This window comes from Mastomys coucha, unplaced genomic scaffold (assembly GCF_008632895.1).
Source record: "Mastomys coucha isolate ucsf_1 unplaced genomic scaffold, UCSF_Mcou_1 pScaffold12, whole genome shotgun sequence".
In the NCBI taxonomy this organism is placed as follows: domain Eukaryota; kingdom Metazoa; phylum Chordata; class Mammalia; order Rodentia; family Muridae; genus Mastomys; species Mastomys coucha.
Window position 1 is genome coordinate 94,403,191 of NW_022196894.1, and position 17,976 is coordinate 94,421,166.

At 42.5% G+C, this 17,976-nt stretch overlaps 1 protein-coding gene across 1 annotated transcript in view; it reads left to right on the forward strand.

Annotated features, from left to right (window-relative positions):
- The first annotated feature begins 419 nt into the window (after positions 1-419).
- B3galt5 (beta-1,3-galactosyltransferase 5) overlaps positions 420-17,976 on the forward strand; it is a 47,413-nt gene continuing 29,856 nt past the window's right edge. Inside the window, exon 1 of the mRNA XM_031364822.1 lies at positions 420-857. The gene's annotated coding sequence lies outside the window, so the exon portion shown is untranslated. The remainder of the gene's footprint in view (positions 858-17,976) is intronic.

Below are 17,976 nucleotides of genomic sequence, written 5' to 3' on the forward strand. Positions count from 1 at the left end.
TATTCAACTGGTAAAGAATTGTGCAGTCTTGTACTTATGGGCACATAAATACATGGACATATTTCAGGCCAGAGAAAAGTCTGGTGTCTTCTGCTATTCCAGCTAGCCTCTTTCCCTTGGTTCTACCCACACATCCTTTTCCACTTGGCCTATGGCAGAGAGCACCAGCCTCTTAACTTTCTTGTACCTCAATTTCCAAATCTGCAACATGGGAAAATGAATTGTACATTTGTCACTGCCCAAGTGAATAGGGTGCAGGGACATTCCCATGAGGTTCTTTGACCTTACATAAATCTTTCTTATGAGAATCCTCGCCCCGCCTCGCTCCGCCTCCCCCCCCCCTTCCGTCTCCCTCTCCTCTCTCTCCTCTCTCGGGGAGGGAGCTTTGTGGTCTTCCGGAGGTCACTGGATCTGGGAAACGCAGGACCCTGCGGTTTGGCCAGTACCGCGAGTAAATTCAAACTTAACTTCGAGACTGTCCCCTGGGAGGGCCAGAGCGCACAGCCAGCAGCGGCCCTAGAGGATCTGCGCAAATGCTGGTGCCAGGGAAGATGCTCTGGCCAGCGTACTCGGGAAGCGGAACCGTGACAGCCAGTTCTTGCTGCTTCTCCATAGAGCAGCTCGCAGCTTTGTGGTCCAGGGGCCCAAGCTCTGACTGACCTGCCGCTGCTGCGCTGCCGGAGTCAAGTGCACCTCCTCCCCCGCTGCTGTGCACCTATCACAGTCCCTAAGCGCAATGCCGCGCGCTCCTCCCCCTTGCAAATGCCAGTCCAGCTTGCGGCTGCCCTGGCCTGGACAGAGGTTGCCGGCCGCCCGCGTCCCCTGCCCTGTCCCTTCTCAGCTCCGGCAGGACGACGGTAAGGGATTGCAGCGGGAGGCCGGGTCGTGGGGCGCCGGGCCGCAGGGACTAGAAACCGCAGGGCAGACTGGCATCCATGTGTTCTTCTTCCTGTAAAATTCAGGCAGAGATGTCACGGTGCTTGATGCGAGCTTGGATTCACTGACAGGGACATGTATATATCCCACACCGAAGGAAGTTGTGCTTCTGGGTGGGTAGCAGTGCACACATAAATGAGGGTTACACGTCAGATGGACACAGCACACGATTCAAAAGAACAGACCGAGCTAGAGAAAATAACATCAATCAAGTCAAATTCTAAAGGCAACTCAGAAGTATCCTGCCGCAGCAGCTCCTGCAGTGTGTGGGCCCAGGGCTGAGAACGTGAAAGGAAAAGGCTCTCTTCTCAGCCAGGGGCTGACTTCCTGGGTGCTCTTCTGGTCATGGGAGTGCCTTGGGCTTGGTAATCAACATTTTCTTTGGGGGTGGGTTGGGGGCAGGGGTTAGCTGTGCTATGATGTGTGTGTGTGTGTGTGTCTGTGTGTCTGTGTGTGTGTGTGTGTGTGTAAGTGTTGGGCTTTTATCCCATTTAATAAATGTAGGAAACCCCAGTGGCTGCTTTTATCCATTTCATAAATGTAGGAAATTCTTAGTTGCATGACTGAGTTATATGCATGTTTATTAAGTTCATTCTTGTATAATGAAGTTTTTCAGTTAAATTATAGCTTTGGGCAAGGGATATAGCTTTCGTGATAGAGTTGCCTCTGGGCATGTGGGAGGCCCCAGCTCAATTTCAGAACTGAACAAAACAAAACAAAACTGTCTGTCTGTTTATCTGTCCACCAGTCATCCATCCAGTCTTGTATATGCTCTGTGTATCTCTGTCCCATCTTTTCAGCATTTCTTCTTAAAAAACAAAACAAAACAAAACAAAACAGTTTGAGTAATATGCTGATTTGACTTCAAAGAGATCATGTCAGGAATGACTGTTTTCTGTTCCCTTCAGTTTTTGTCTAATTTTGAGGGAGAGGCTGATGGCACCAAGTCTGAGGAGTGACCCTGAGGAGCAAATCCTTCCTTTGGGCCCCCCTTCCCCTCCCCCATCTCGCCCCAGACAGTTGTTCCTTTCTGAACGTCCCCTCAACAGACGTCCCTTCCTTGTGGGTTTTGGGTAGGTGCTCTGAATAATCTCTGAGTTATGAGATAGGCGAGATGTCCCAGCATGCTGGTAAGTCTCCTTTCCGAGGGGTTCTCCTTCAATTTCCACTCGCTGGTTACAGGCGGTGGACAGGGCAGGTTCAGAGAATCCTAGAAGGATTCAGCCTCTGCTTTTCTGGGCATGGTCTTGGCCTTGGGTTCTGAGATCGAGAACTTGCCATCCGTTCTGCATGCTATTTAACTGAGCATCTGATCCCATTTCTTCTGGGTTTTCCGTCAGGACTAGATCCTGGTCCTGAGCGTCACCCATAGTTCCAGTGGCCTTGAGCAGCTGCCTACTGTTGGGCATCCTCTGTCCCTAGATCAGTAAGTTAAGGTGTAACACCTCCTTGGTCCTGACAAAACGTAAGCTACCATGTCTTCTCACCTGACTGTGAATATCAGCTGTCAAGAGTTCACTGCATTGGCTCCACCCTGGGTTGGGTAAGCTGAGTTCAGGCTTGCATGTGTACTCATGCTGGGGTGGGGTTGTGGGAGAGGAGGGTAGAGGTGGAGGTTGAGAATGGCCTCCAGTACACAGTTGACTTTTCTCCTGCATACGATTGCTTGTCTCTGATCATTTCTCTGCCATCAGGGAAACACATGACCGGCAAGGGATCTTTCTCCTCTCCCAATTTCAGCCTACCCTCTGGCGAGGCTTGGGTATTTTGCTTCATCAGGCTTTGTGGCTGGCCTCCAGTGGGTTTAAACAACACTTTTCTTTGCCCCTGGTAAGGGAACTGTCTGAGACAAGCTACAAAGTGAAAGAGTGGGTGAGGCAGATGTTAGAGATTTTGGGGAGGCAACATGGCTATCAGTTTAAAAGCAGGAAGAGGAGATAACATGACCAAATTGAACCCCCAAACAACTGATGACTAGCTGTCCTGCCAGGTGCACAGCTTTCAAAGATTAAACCCTGGATGCTGGAAAGCACAGCCCTTAGGTGCTAGCTATTACGTTAGTTCATTTTCCCAACTGTCTAGCTAAAGGAGGGTTGGGTGGTAATGTTCCAGACTAGTTCTATCTGGCCTAGATGCCATGTTGACAATTATAATGACCCAGGCTCCTTATAACTTCAAGAGAGTAATAAAAACACACCCATTGGTGCTGAAAGAGATCTGAATGTGTCCAAATTAGGGAAGGAAAGAGGAAGCACCCTGACTCCCGGAAATCTGCCCCACTCCCACGAGAAACTCTGATGCCAGCGTGCATGTCACACCCCTTATGACAGTCTGAGTGAGTGACCATCCAGAGTGCACACCTGCTCTGGGACAGGAGAAGACTGCTGTGGGGTATAAGCTGATCTTCGCTAGTCACTGGACATCTACTCAGATTTCCTGCTGGCTTCCAGAACTGGTTAGTCATTTGTAAACCGTACCTGCAGATTCAGCTGCAGGTAAGAAAATTATAGACCTTTAAACAAAATTGTATAAAGTGAGGGCATGACCACTCAGTGGTATGGTTGGAGGGAAAGTTCTTATTGTAGATATGAGGGGGAGTACAAGCCAGAGGCATCAGGAACAGTCCGGAATGAGGAGAAAAAGCAGTAGACTAAACATGACCAGTAGACTGAACTGGGCCATGAGAGGAGAGAGGTGGGGGGAGGGCGAGCGAGAAAGGAAGAGTTGGGGAGACAGGAAGAAAACAGAGAGCAAAGGAGAAGATGAGGCTAAGAGGTCACCATGGCAGAAATGCCAGGGTTATATGGGAATATGGGTTATATGTTGGGGGACAGGAAACCCATGAGCTGGAAAGTTTAGGATAGCAGGTCAGGTTAGAAGAGCTGAGTGGCTGCAGGTACTGAGTGAGCCCGGAAGCCAGCATGTGCCTTGGTATGCTCACAGGCATCCTAAATAGCCATTTGTTTGTTTTGGGCCTGACGAAAAAATAACATTTGAGTTAAAAACCAACATCAAGGGTTTAAAAATATCAACCAGACATTTTTAAAAGATTACTTTTATGTATGTATGTATGTATGTATGTATGTATGTATGTATGTATGTATGTATTTACTTATTTTTACAATCCAATCGTTACCACCTCTCAGTGGTCCACCTTCCCATAGTTCCACCTCCCTTTCCTCCTCCCCTCTCCCTGTGCCCATTCCCACCCCTCACCAGGCCTCCCCACTCCTTGGTGCCTCAAGTTTCCCCAGGTTAGGCACTTTTTCTCTCACTGAGGCCAGGCCAGGCAGTCCTCTGCTGTACATGTATCAGGAGCCTTGTACCAGCTAATATATGGTATCTGCTTGGTGACTCAGTGTCTGAGAGATCTCAAGGGTCCAGGTTAGTTGAGACTTCTGGTCTTCCTATGTGGTTGCTCTCCTCTGTAGCTTTTTCCAGTCTTTCCCTAATTCAACCACGGGGTCCCCAACTTCAGTCCATTGGTTGAGTTTGGACTAAAATATTTGCATCTGTCTCAGTCGGCTGCTTTCAAGTAGGCTTTTTTTTTGTTTTTTTTCTTGTTTTTGGTTTTTCAAGACAGGGTTTCTCTGTGTAGCCCTGGCTGTCCTGAAACTCACTCTGTAGACCAGGCTGGCCTCAAACTCAGATATCCGCCTGCCTCTGCCTCCCAAGTGCTGGGATTAAAGATATGTGCCACCACTGCCCGGCTTCAACTAGACTTTTAATATTTGATTTTGAACACTATCCCACATCCTCAATAGGAGCTAGAAGTCAGTTAGGACTAAACAGTGTTAAAAATGTAGTTGATCACTTCCATATACTCACAGAGAGACCCAGGAACTTGGGCAGATCTTAGTTCTCTCCATTGATGCCATAGGCCAGTGGTTCTCAACCATCCTAATGCTGTGACCTTTTAATACAGTTCCTCATGTGGTGGTGACCCCCAACCATAACATTATTTTCATTGCTACATTTTGCTACTATTATGAATCACAGGGTAAAACATCTGATATGCAGGATATCTGATATGTGACCCCTGTAAAAGGCTTGTTCAATCCCCAAAGAGGTCAAGACCCACAGGTTAAGAGCCACTGCCATAGATGCTGATATTACTTTTCTGATATTGCATTTTAGGACTATATTGTCCCATCTTTCCCTGTACCTCTAGTGACAGTGACTATTGAAGCCATCATTTACCTACCATTCTCTAAGCTCTGCTGAATTTTGCTTGAGCATGGAAAGAATAAAAAGCTTCTCCAATTATAAAGTACTTGATTTTTAAGGGTCAATGCCAGCTGGTATGACAGATATTTTGGGGCATGGTAGGATGACTAAAATAGTGGACAGACTTTGGGGCTCAGTGGTGAATGAGCCGATTCGGGTTTGCACTCTACTATGTGGCTTTTGATTCTCTGTGTCCAAACTCCCTTTCCAGAATCACTGTCCAAGGCTGTCTATAGTCTTTCTTGTAAGACCTCATTTCTTTGTTCCCTGAGGGTGTTTTAATTGCAATGCGTTAGCTCTGCAGGTCCTCTTTTAATCTCCTGGGTCTCTCGTCATTTCCTATGCCCACTGTGTTTTGCCATCTGAGTGCTGGGTGTCTCTGGGGAACAGTACATTTATTGGGCTCACCTTTGATCCATTTCTGTGAGTTCATTCTTCCAGGTTATCTGTGCCTCTGGTCTTGTTTAACAAGGACAGGCTACCTGGTTGGCTGTCTCTGTAGGTAAAAGTTAAGTTGACCGTTCGTCACTGCCTTCCAATTATGTGGGTCTTATTTGACTTCTTCTCGGAATTTTAGTCGAGTCCTGAGTATCATAATCTGCTTCTTATCCCAGGTTATGAAAAAAGGGGACGAGGGAGGCATCAGGCCGCATGGATAATAATCATGACTGGCAGGTTGCTTTTCCTGGAATTTTACTAAAATGAGTTTTTAAGGCCACTCAGGCCAGGGAGGAATCACGTTTATTTTTCTTAAAATGGTAAGAATTTTAAGAAATATTTCAGGCATGTAGAGAAACCAGAGAGCAGCAGACAAGCTGTGTGTGTGTGAGTGTGTTTGTGTGTGAGCTTGTTCATGTGTGAGCGTGCTTGTGTGTGAGTGTGCTCCAGTCACATTGGTGGTACCTGCTTGTCACTTATGAGGCAAGACTGTAAAAGCGAGCTGGTCGTAAGGCATTGGCCTCCAGGTCTCTTCTTACCTTTTGTGTTTTCTGACTGGATTATTCCCCATCCTTTGTGTGTGTGTGTGTTCACAACTCTACATGAGTCTGCATCTCACAATAATGCTTTTGAAATTCACTGATGTTGAGGCACAGTGTTAATTTCTTTGCACTCTCGTTGCTATTGCTGGATTTTTAGATGGTTTACATTTTTTATATAAAACACAGTTATAGGCTCTCCTGGTCGGTTGTCTTTTACACACCTGTGTAATTTTCTGTTAATTAAGGATCCATATATATTAGCATAACTGACTTCCGGGGCATGTGCATCTCCATTGGTCCTAGATCTGGAAGGATGCTATTTGGGGGTGCACTAAACCTCACCCTCACCAACCACATGGTTCAGTAACTCAGTGCCTGGTTACCCTCAGCTTCATCAATACGTAGGATGGTTAGATCTTTGCATTTGTATTAATAGAAAGATTAGGAACTTAATTTCACTGTGTTCAGTGCATTGACCTGATTCTAGCATAGCTGGTCATGTTTTCATTTACATATAAGTGTCTTGTTTTTTAATCTACCTGCTATCATCCTCTGCCAATTGATCTATCCATCTTCCATCTGTCTCTGTGTTTATCACTTATATTTTCTTGTCTATCATCTATCCATCTACCATCTATGATCGATCACTTGTCTATTTTCTATTCATAATATATACTATGAATCTATTACTTAATGTCTATTTGGTGTATCAGTTATCCATCAATCAGTTTTTAATCTAGCTATCATCTATCACCTATCAGGCATCTGTCATCTATATATGTCATTAATCTATTATCTACCATTTATAATCTATGTAATTTACCTATCTTCTATTGTATATCTTTTTGGTATATCTACTGTCTGTCATCTGTCTTCTAGTCATAATTATCTATCCTTTCTCCATTACCTACCATATACCTATTGATAATCTATCATCTACTATCTCTCATCTCTTGTCTATCCATGTGTCTGTCACCTATCAATCATCTATTACTTATCTATTTATGTATCTATCATCTATTATCTATTTATCATTTATATGTCATCTATCATTATCACCCACCTCTCATCTATCTATCTATCTATCTATCTATCTATCTATCTATCTATCATCTATCTATCTATCTATCATTAACTATCATCTATCTATCATGTCATCATCATTATCATCTACCATGTATTTGTCTATCATCTGTTTATCATCTATCATCATTATCATCTGTCTACTTGTCACTTATCTATCATCTATCTACTGTCTATCTATCTATCTATCTATCTATCTATCTATCTATCTCTCTTATCTGTGTATCATCTATCTTTGTACCATCTTACTCTTTTTGTATCTGTCTTCATCATCATCAATCTATCTATGTCTCTTTTTCACTATGACCAAATACTCAATAAGACAGAAGCAACTTGAAAGGAAAGATTGATCTGAGATCACAGTCTAGAAGGTAGAGTCCATCACAGCAGGGCAGCATGGAGTCAGAACCAAGCACTTTCTGTGGCAGCAGGAACATGCGGTGAGTAGTTAAATTTCACCAACCAGGCAGTATAGAGCTTAAGCAAGAAGGAGGCCAGGCTGCAATTCTTAAAGGCCTGCTCCACATTCTCCAGCCATGTTTCCACACCAAAGAGCCCATTGTCTCTAGAAACAGTGTCAGAAGTCGAGGACCAAGCATTTTATCCACAAAAGCCCATGGGGGGACATTTCACATTCAAATTATGGAAGTCTATCTATCTGCCTACCAGTTGGGATTCTTCTGAGTGACCTGTTTGTATCTTTTGTTTATTTTTTATTTTGGATGTATCTTCTTATTGGTTGCAGAAGCTCATTAGAGTCTTCATTTACACAGGGAACACTTCCTTCTGGCCTGCATCTTATACTGTCATATTTTAACTAACTACATTTTTAAAATTTTACTTCGATCAAGTTTGTTAAGTCTTTGTCTATGCTCTGTGCTCTGTCTTAAGAGCATCTTTCCACACTGTTTTTTGAAGACAATAACTATTTTTCTTACAAAAGTTGTAAAGTTGAAAAGGTTTTAAAGTTTAGGCAATTTTCCCTACATGAGAAAACCATTTGGGTTTTAACATGCCTTGAGTTTGGTTTGAATCATTTGTAAGCTCAGAACTTAGGTGTGGCTATTCCATGTGAATATCCAGTGGCCTCAGTTGTGACTGTTTTCCTAGTGATGGGCTGCTACTTTCTTATAAATGTGCAAATCTGTTTCCAACTTGTTTATTCTCTCTTTTTACTGGTTATATAAGACACAAACATCTTAATCCAGGTGACCTACACAGAAGAAACTTGTGAAGGCCAAGTATGTCTTAGGTCAAAGTCCCAGGATGCCTGGCTTCTGGTGAGGTCTCTCTTCTGATTGCAGACTTCCACTTTCTGGAACTGTAAGGGGTCTGACATTTCTCTTCCTTCTTCTAATCACTCAACTGAATTAGGGCCCCACCCTGGGACCTCATCATCTAACCTTGAATTATAACCCAAAGGGTCTACCATATTGGGGCCAGAACTCCAATATGAATTTTGGGGAAGCACCATTTAGTTCTTAGCATTAGCCTCTTTGCCTGTACCTCACCTAGGTGTTCTTGACTCAATGAGTGACTGGGAAGATTCATAGGCATCAAGTTTTCCTCTGTTTTTCTTTGTAATGTGCTGATCTATTTTTGTCTTCTATATATAAATTTCAAGTTCACTTGTCAGGTTGAATTAAAAATTTTGTCAATTTTCAGGACTGTTGTTCTGTCATGATGTAATTTGTTGATTTCAGAGCAAATACAACATTGATGATGATGATGATGTTGTCTTGCTATATAGCTTAGGCTGGCCTTAAACTTTAGATTCTTCTCAGTTTCCTTAGTTTTGGGATTATAGTCATGCACCACAACACCTGGATCAACATGATTAATTTTCAGACTGTTAACATTTTCACAGTGTTCTTGCTAATATCATTCTGGCTTGGGATCACAGCCAGAACATGACGTTGTTCTTGACTGTCATGTCCCTTGCCACATCTACTCTGTAGGGGTCTCAGTCCTTGCCTTTCATGTTTAACATATTGGGAAAAGCCAGGTCAACTGCTTCCTAGAATATCTTTCAGTTCGAGTTTGCCTGACATTTCTTATCATTAGAGTTAAGTTATGAGTTCTTACTAACAATACTGTAGAGGTCTAACAAACTAGCTATATTCTTATTGGTGTATGTGCTCATATGTAGCATGTCTTTAAATGTAAAAAATATATTTTATTATTTTTTATTTCTGTGTGTGTGTGTGTCTTTGTGAATGTATGCCGTGTGTGTACACAACTGTGGGGACCGGAAGAGGGCATCAGATCCCTTGGAGTCAGAGTTAAAGGCAGTTGTGAGCTGCTCAACATGGGAACTAGGAACCAAACTTGAGTCCTCTGAAAGAGCAGGAAGTGTTCTCAACCACTGGGCCATCTCACCAGCTCCTGTCTTGACTGTTTGAATGCAGCTGGTTAATATTAGCTGTTTTGATTATGAACACAAAGAGGCGAATACAGCTTCTCCAGCCTTTAGGAGTTAGCATGGACATATGGCTTTCCTGACTGATGGAAAGGGAAGTGAATTGATCCATGCTAAGCCATCTCATGTGCGCGTTTGATTTTCCCAGTTGTCTTCGCTCTGTTGGCATAATCACATGTTGATATGAATATGCTATAAAATCAAAATAGCACAAAATGATAAACCAGTGAATGAAAGTCAGTTGCTTTAAAGAGCAGCCTGGTTGCCTCAGGGGTAGGTCTCGGAGATCTGAGAGTTGCTTCTGAGACAAGCTAGCCTAGTCAGTCTGAGATCATAACCACACTGACTGAAAACAATCTTAGGCTCTCCTCGTTCACTTCTTGTATTCCTTATTCATTTTTTCTGGTCTTATTGCATTGGCTATGGCCAGCCAATGAGATGTTTGATGGAGGCAGCCATGGTGGACATACTTGTCTTGATCCTGACCTTGGTGGCAATGCTTCTAAGTTTCACTCTGAAGTGTAGTGTCCACGTTAAGTAACTGATGGTTACTTTTTGTCAAGAACTTTCCTTTTTAAAATGATGAATTAGTGCTTAATCTTAATGATTCGATTTTTGATGTATCTTTTTTCCCCCAACAATATTGTGTTCCCCCTCCCTCCAATATTGTCACATAGTGTGTTGTTTCTTTTCCTGTAGCTGTGATAACATTCTCGGACAAAACAGTCTAAGGGAGAAAAGGCCTTCTCTTGCTCACAGCTCATGGATGCAGCCCATTCTGGGGGTGGGGGAATCAGAGCAGCTGGTACATTGTGTCTGATGTCAGAGAAGAAAGTAGGGAAAGCTAATTATCCATCTTTTTCTGCCCAGGGAATAGTGCCACCCGTGGTGAGTGCGTCTTCCCCCTTCAGTTAACATAACCCAGATAATCCCATCCCTAGGCCCAGCTCTGGATGAACTCAGTTTTGTCAGGCTAACCTACACTCACACACAGCGTTCTTTAGGAAGGTTGCTTTTCTTTCCTTATGCTTGGCTGCAATGGAGTGCTTGTTTATTGTTTCCTTTTGTTTGTTTGTTTTCTTATTAGATGTTTTCTTTATTTACATGTCATACAAAATCTCCTTTCACAGGTTCCCCTTCCCCCAAAATAAAATAAAATAAAAAAACAAAAACAAAAACAAACCCCTGTTCCCTCCCCCTCCCCCTGCTCACCACCCCACCTTCTCCTGCTTACTGGCCTTGGCATTCCCTTACCCTGGGGCATAGAACCTTCACAGGGCCAAGGCCCTCTCCTCCCATTGATGACTGACTAGGCTATCCTCTGCTATACACATGCTGCTGGAGCCATGAGTCCCACCATGTGTACTCTTTGGATGGTGGTTTAGTCCCTGGGAGTTCTGAGGGTACTAGTTAGTTCAGATTGTTGTTTGTTCTAAGGGGCTGCAAGCCCTTCAGCTCCTTGGGTCCTTTCTCTAGGTCCTTCATTGGGGACCCTGTACTCAGTCCAATGGATATCTGTGAGCCTCTACTTCTGTATTAGTCGAGTACTGTCAGAGCCTCTCAGCTATATCAGGCTCCTGTCATCCAGCACTTGCTGGCATCCACAAGAGTATCTGGATTTGATGATTGAATATGGGAAGGATTCCCAGGTGGAGCAGTCTCTGGATTGTCCTTCCTTCAGTCTCTGCTCCATAGTTAGTCTCTACAACTCCTTCCATGGGTATTTTGTTCCCCCTTTTAAGAAGGAACGAAGTATCCACACTTTGTTTTGCTTGTTTTTTTAAAGACAGGGTCTTATGTAGCCAAGCTGGCCCCCAAATAGAAAGGTTGATCTTGAACCCCTAATTCCCTTTCTTCTACCCCTCTAATACTGGGATTATTGGTGTGTGCCACCATACCTGTCTATTGTTTCTTTGAAATCATATATATATGTATATATATAATTTATATATTGTATAAATATATAAACATATTGTATATTATTATATAATATTAATTATTATATATTTTATATCATATAACAGAATATATTTTAATATATGATGCATGACATTGATATAATAAATAATAAATATATTATACATTATATATTTTATTATATATTAAAATCAATAATATATTATATATTAGAAAATATATATTATAAGGGAGATATATATGTATATACCACACACACAATATATATATATATGTATATATATATACACACACACACATATATATACACATACATATACAACCCTACACACACATATATATGTATCCCATATGGAGCTATATATCTATATATCTATGTATATATCTATATATATACCTTAGAATGAAGACAGGTTGACTTTTTATTACAGACTTATTGTCTTATTGTTCTTTTTTTATCCAAGTTCTGTTTCTTGTTTAGTAAACTTTACGGGTTTATAATTTTCTATAAAATAATTTCAGATTTAGATTTATTGACAGAATTAATAATAGTATTCTCATGGAAGCAGTTTTTAAATTTTTCTCTACAATTATAGATATTTTCCATAGACACTTTCCTGACTTTCCTTCATACCTCCTCCTTTCTGAAGATATAACTTAAACTTAAGTATATATAGCTCATTTTTCTAAGTCTGCTAATTTTATTTTATATAGTCTTTTTAAAAAGTCTTAATTTTTTGACTTCATAGGGTGTTTTTTTGGTTGTTGTTGTTGCTATTTTTACTTTATGTGCACTAGTGACACACACTGCATGTGTGTCAGTGTGAGGGTGATGGATCTCCTAGAACTGGAGTTAAAGACAGTTTGAGCTGCTATGTGGGTTCTGGGAATTAAACCTGGGTCCTCTGGAAGAGCAGCCAGTGCTCTTAACCTCTGAGCCATGCCTTCATTCTCTTAAATAAGTTATCTTAATTCATTTAAAATACATTCTCTGAGGCAGTGGAGTGAGAAGATTCCTCTTCTCGCCACATTTTCTTCAGCTCCATCCTTTACTTTTTTGTCTCCTATTGGATATTTTTCACACTCTGGTTTTTCCTGCCTTTTCTGTTGTGTCATCTAGAAACAGTGTTGCCATCTGTTCGCTGTTCATCCTGGATTCCAAGTCTCTCTTTTAGCCACATATAATGTACAATTTGGTGTTCACTTTAATCGTTAAGAGATCTCCTTGCCTTACCTTTATTGCTGAGAGTTTGGTAAATGTGAAGATGTAGGCATTTCAATGGATATAAACCAAGTGTAATCACACATTTGGTCAATTGCTATGCTTTTCTTTGGCATTTTAAGTGTAGGTGAGTTCCACTTGTTTAGTGCTCATTTGGTGCTATACTTCTGTCAGAGGACTAAGATTCTGTGCTTGTGGCTTCCGTCAGACACAATCAGCTGTTACACATACTAAACAGAAGAAGTTATGGGGTGGAAAGAAAGAGTGGCTGGTGGGAAAAAGGAAACGAAGAGCTGAGTATGTGCTGCCTTTGCTGGGAGCTTCAAGGCTATCCTGCTTCCCAAGAGGGCAGAGGTGTCTGAGATGAGCCTGGAGCTGATCCCCAAACAATGATCAATGATCGCTGGAACCCTAGGTACAAAAGAGGCTGTGACACAGTTTATAGCAGTCCATTACAGCAGACTCACCCCAAACAACCTTCAGCCACCTTTTAGCCATTATCCAATTAAATGTAGACATTAGTATAAAGTTCAATATAAGCCATTAGGAAAAGAAAAACAATAGCTGGTGAGCCCCTATAGTGTGCTGGGTTGCTTTCTTAGAGACATTATTGCTTTTGATGTAATTTCTGTTTGTTTTTTTTTTTTTTTATTGGTGACCTTGATATTCTGGCAAGGTCACAAAGACCAGAAAAACTCAAGGGAGTCTTGCCTGTGTTCTTTGTTGTTCCTGTTTTATTGATTGATTGATTGATTGAAGTCGGGGTCTCACTCTGTAGACCAGACTGGCTTGGAAGTTGTTACTGTGTAGTCTACGCTGGCCTCAGATTTGTACTACCCATTGTGTCTCAACCTCCTGAGTGCTGGGCTTGCAGGCAGGAACCACCAGACCCTAGCTCCTGCCAGAGTCCGTCTTAAAGAATCTGAAAGTTGTTCTAGTGAAACAGCTTGAAGAGTTGAATGCACTTGCCAAAGTACAAGCCCAGTGACCTGATTTCTATCTCTGGAATACAAGTAAAGGTCAGAAAAGTTCACAAAATGGTCCTCTTATGTCTACATGGGCACTGTAGTGCATGTACCCACATCATACACATACAACAATAATAATAATAGTAGTTCCACATCCCTTTCTAGCCTCCGCAGGCACCAGTCATGCATGTGGTGAACAGACATACATATAAAATAATAAAATAAAGTTAAAAGCAAAACAATAGCAGCAGAAACGTCAAGAGGGAAGACATCTAATTTCTGAACCCAGATGTAGAAACTGGAGTTCTTGGCTCTCAATGACACCAGGGACTTCCCAGAGTCAGGCTGGGAGGAGTGTAGGCTCAGAGTGAGCAGCTCTCAAGTGTTTGCTTTCATCTTCCACAGCCCAGGAGGGCTTCCTCTACCCACTCTACCTTCTGCACCCATCACGTGCATCACGTGTCTGGAACCCATGGTGCTGGGGATGTTGACTGCAGGTTTGTAAGAAGTATGGCGGCCACATTCGTCTTTCAGTGCATCTAGTGAATGTCAGACATTGCTTTACCCAGCCCTCAGACAGGGGGCCCTAGAATTTCACAGCTGAGTACCAGGCTGTGGTGAGCCAGGCCTGAGCAGAGTGAGTGTGGGTGGAGGTTCTGAGAAGGCAGTGTTACTACAGCCACTCTGTGGGCCCCTGGGCTGTTCTGTAGCTCCTTTCTTTGTCTGTGGCAAATCTGTTGGTCACCCATCATCACTCTTGCTCTTCCTCTAGGTCTTTATTTTGCTCTCGCTCTCACTCTCCTTCTTTTTCTCACTTCGGCTCTCGCTCTAGCTCTGGTTCTCCCTTTCACTCTCTTTCTCCCTCTTGCTCCTAGCTCTTCCTTTCTTTGCCCTCTCTCCCTTCTTCCCCTTCTTCTCCCCCTCCCTCCCTCTTCTCCCTCCTCCTTCCCTCTTCTTCCTTCTTCCTCCTCCTCCCTCTTTCCTTTCTTCTGTCCCTCCATTCCCTACTTCCCCCTCCATCCCTTTTCATCTCTTCTCCCTCCTCCCTTCCTCCTTCCTTTTTTTCTCCCTCCTTCTCCCTCCCTCCCCTCTTTCCTTCCTCTCTCCCTCCTTCCTCCCTTCTTTCCTTCCTCTCTCCCTTCCTCCTTCTCCTTCTTCTATTTCTCCCTCCATCCTCCCTCCCTCCTTCCCTCCCTCCCTGTTCCTTCCCCCTTCTTCCTCCTTCCCTTCCTCCCTTCATTGTCTAGTGACACTGATTTCAAACTCAAGATCTTCTAGTCCTGGTTTCCCTAGTGCTGGGATAGATGATTCACAATCATTTGTAACTTCAGTTTTTGGGAATCTCCTGCTCTCTAGCTAGTTAAAGATCCCCTGTGTCTGCCTCTCTGGTGTTGGGATGAACAGTGAGCCACCATGCCTACCCAGCTTTTATAAAGGTACTAGAAATATGAATTCTGATCATTAAACTTCTTCAGTAAGGTCTTTATCTATTGAGCCACCTCCCCACTTCCTCAATCAACTGGTTTTTAAACAAATAGAATATGTATTATCAATAAAATCAGTAGACAAAATTACAACTTCATGTTTTCATGGGAAAACAGTTCCAACTTGTTCTGTGTCAGCTAACATAGAAAGCCAGATACCTGTGGAAACACAGGGGGACTCTTTTTACCAAACAGGAGGACTTTCTAACAAACCTATCAATGTTTAACAATTTTAACAAGGTTGTAAAATGTGTTGCATGTTAGCTGTGAATCATTTCACAGTAAAATCGGTAGATTTCCTGGCAAAGACATCTCCAGAGCAAGCTGTATGTTTGCAGCCAGACATGGAGTGATATGAATGTGAGAAGCTAAAATCGGATTTAAATGAAATCCAGATGCTGGAAGGGGCAGCCTCAGAGTCAGAGTTCTTTGTCAACCCTCTTTGACAAGTGTTTCCTGCCATCTGACTCTGGGAGCTAAGATAGACATCAACACAAAGGTGATATTCCTGGGTAGAATTCCACAGCAAGAGGCTGTTGTGGCCCGTGTCACTAAGAAAGCATGAGAGAGCATGTAGCAGAAACACAGACAACAATGTACAAGCTGTGCTAACTTTCCTGACCACAAAGATTGCCCCTGGAAAATGGCTACTGTGATTTTTCCACGAAAAGGCTGAGGGATGGATTGCTGGGCTCAGGGGAATGGTTGTCTTGGTTGATCAGAGTGTAAATGTAGTGGACTGGTGTTCCCATCCACTGGACTCCACAAGGGTTGGCTTTGGCTGTTTTTCTTGTGCTTTGGTCCTATGGTAATGAGGGATCATGAAAGCAGAGATGATTCAACAGTGTTTGCCACCATTGTGATAAGGTAGTCCCAGGTTGAAGGGAAAGGTCGATTTAAAAGGGTGACTTCGTGTTATGCTGACTTCTCTGGCTTGTGTGGAAACCAGTTCATGCTAGTTAACAGGATATGGCTATGGGGTACCTTGATAAGTCTTGAACTGTGATCATGGCATGAATATTTGTAAGCAACACAGAATCCATGTACAAATGTAATTTCAAAATAGGTTTCTAGAATAGTCTATTATAGTTTGCTTTCTTAAGTGGTCTACAGAGACATAGCTAAGGCTTTCATTTTAAGTTTTCAGCAATCCCTGTCTCTTTCTTCAATGCCTTGTGCATACTAGACAAGTGCTTTACCACCAAGCCATATTTGATCATTTCATTCTCATGTGTGAATGAGGAACATTGCAAGGACCCTGTTTTTTTTCTTCATATTATGACACTAGACATGCTGTTTGCAGAGAATAAAGCTTATAATTCTGAAATCAAGCTTTGCAATGAGCAGATTCTTTGTTTTAAGGAAGTAGCTACTCATATGTACAAAGTTCATCTTAGTTTTAATATCCCCTTGCAATATGTTCACTTTGCTCTGTAAATACATTCTTTTATTTATTTATTTATTTATTTATTTATTTTAGATATTTTCTTTATTTACATGCAAATTTCTCCTTTCCCAGTTTCCCCTCCAAAAAACAAAAAAACAAACAAAAACAAACCCCTGTTGCCTCCCGCCTCCCCATGCCTGCCACCCCGCCCTCTGTAAATACATTCTTATAACCCAATTTAATCTTTCTTACTTTAAGCTTGAAGGCACAGAGGCTCCAGGTTTTAAGAAACTTGATTAAAGTCAAATGGGATGGTGTAGTTGGGGGAGCCTCAGATACACTGTCTCCTAACATGATCAATAAAATAAAGGATTGTCTGTGTTACTTCTATTGCTGTGATGAAGAGGCACCATGACCAAATCATTTAATTGAGGGCTTGCTTATAGTTTCAAAGGCGAGTTCATGACCATCATGGTGAGGGAGCATGGAAGTAGGCAGGCAGGCAGGCATGGAATAGTGGCTTATATCTTAACCTCAAGTTGGAGGTAGAGAGAGATAGAACTAGAGATAGATGGATGGGTGGATAGATAGATAGATAGATAGATAGATAGATAGATAGATAGATAGATAGATAGAAACTAGGCCTGGTGTGGGGTTTTGAAAAAAGCCCACCTCATGTGACACAGTTCCTAATCCTTACTGAAACAGTTCTAACAACTAGGGACTAAGCATTCAAACATATGAATGTACGATGACCATTCTCATTCAAACTACAACAAACATCTCAGGCATAACCATGTTGACAGAACATACAGTGCCCCAGAGAGGTGGGAGAAGGCTTGGAACCTAACGCCAAGTAGGAAGTACAGCTGTACCGAGGGGCCATCTGATGGAGGAGTGCCTCAAGAGAACAACCCTTTGGTCAGACGAAGCCAGATAGGGACCTTGTGTCTGGAATCCTGTCTCCTTTCCTTGTATTTCTGCTGTTTCTTACCACTGGCCAGAACCAAAGGACATTGGCCAACAGATAAGCCTCCACAAGCCATCAGTTAAGACGCAGGCAAATCTTGTATGGTATAAAACTCTGATATGTAATCTTGTCATAAACTTACTGTCCTTTCTGAGTCCCCATTCTGAGCAGGAAGCCACCCTCTGATGCATGCCTGGCTTGGCCTCTTCTTTGTTCTCAGACTCAATTGTTGTTGTCATTTGTTGTCGTTGTTGACCCATCTCCTGGGTGACTCACTGACTGCAGTTTTTCCTTCTTCCTGCAGTATGTTTTTTTTTCTTTTATATTAGATATTTTCTTTATTTACATGTCATATGATTTCTCCTTTCCCAGTTTCCCCTCAA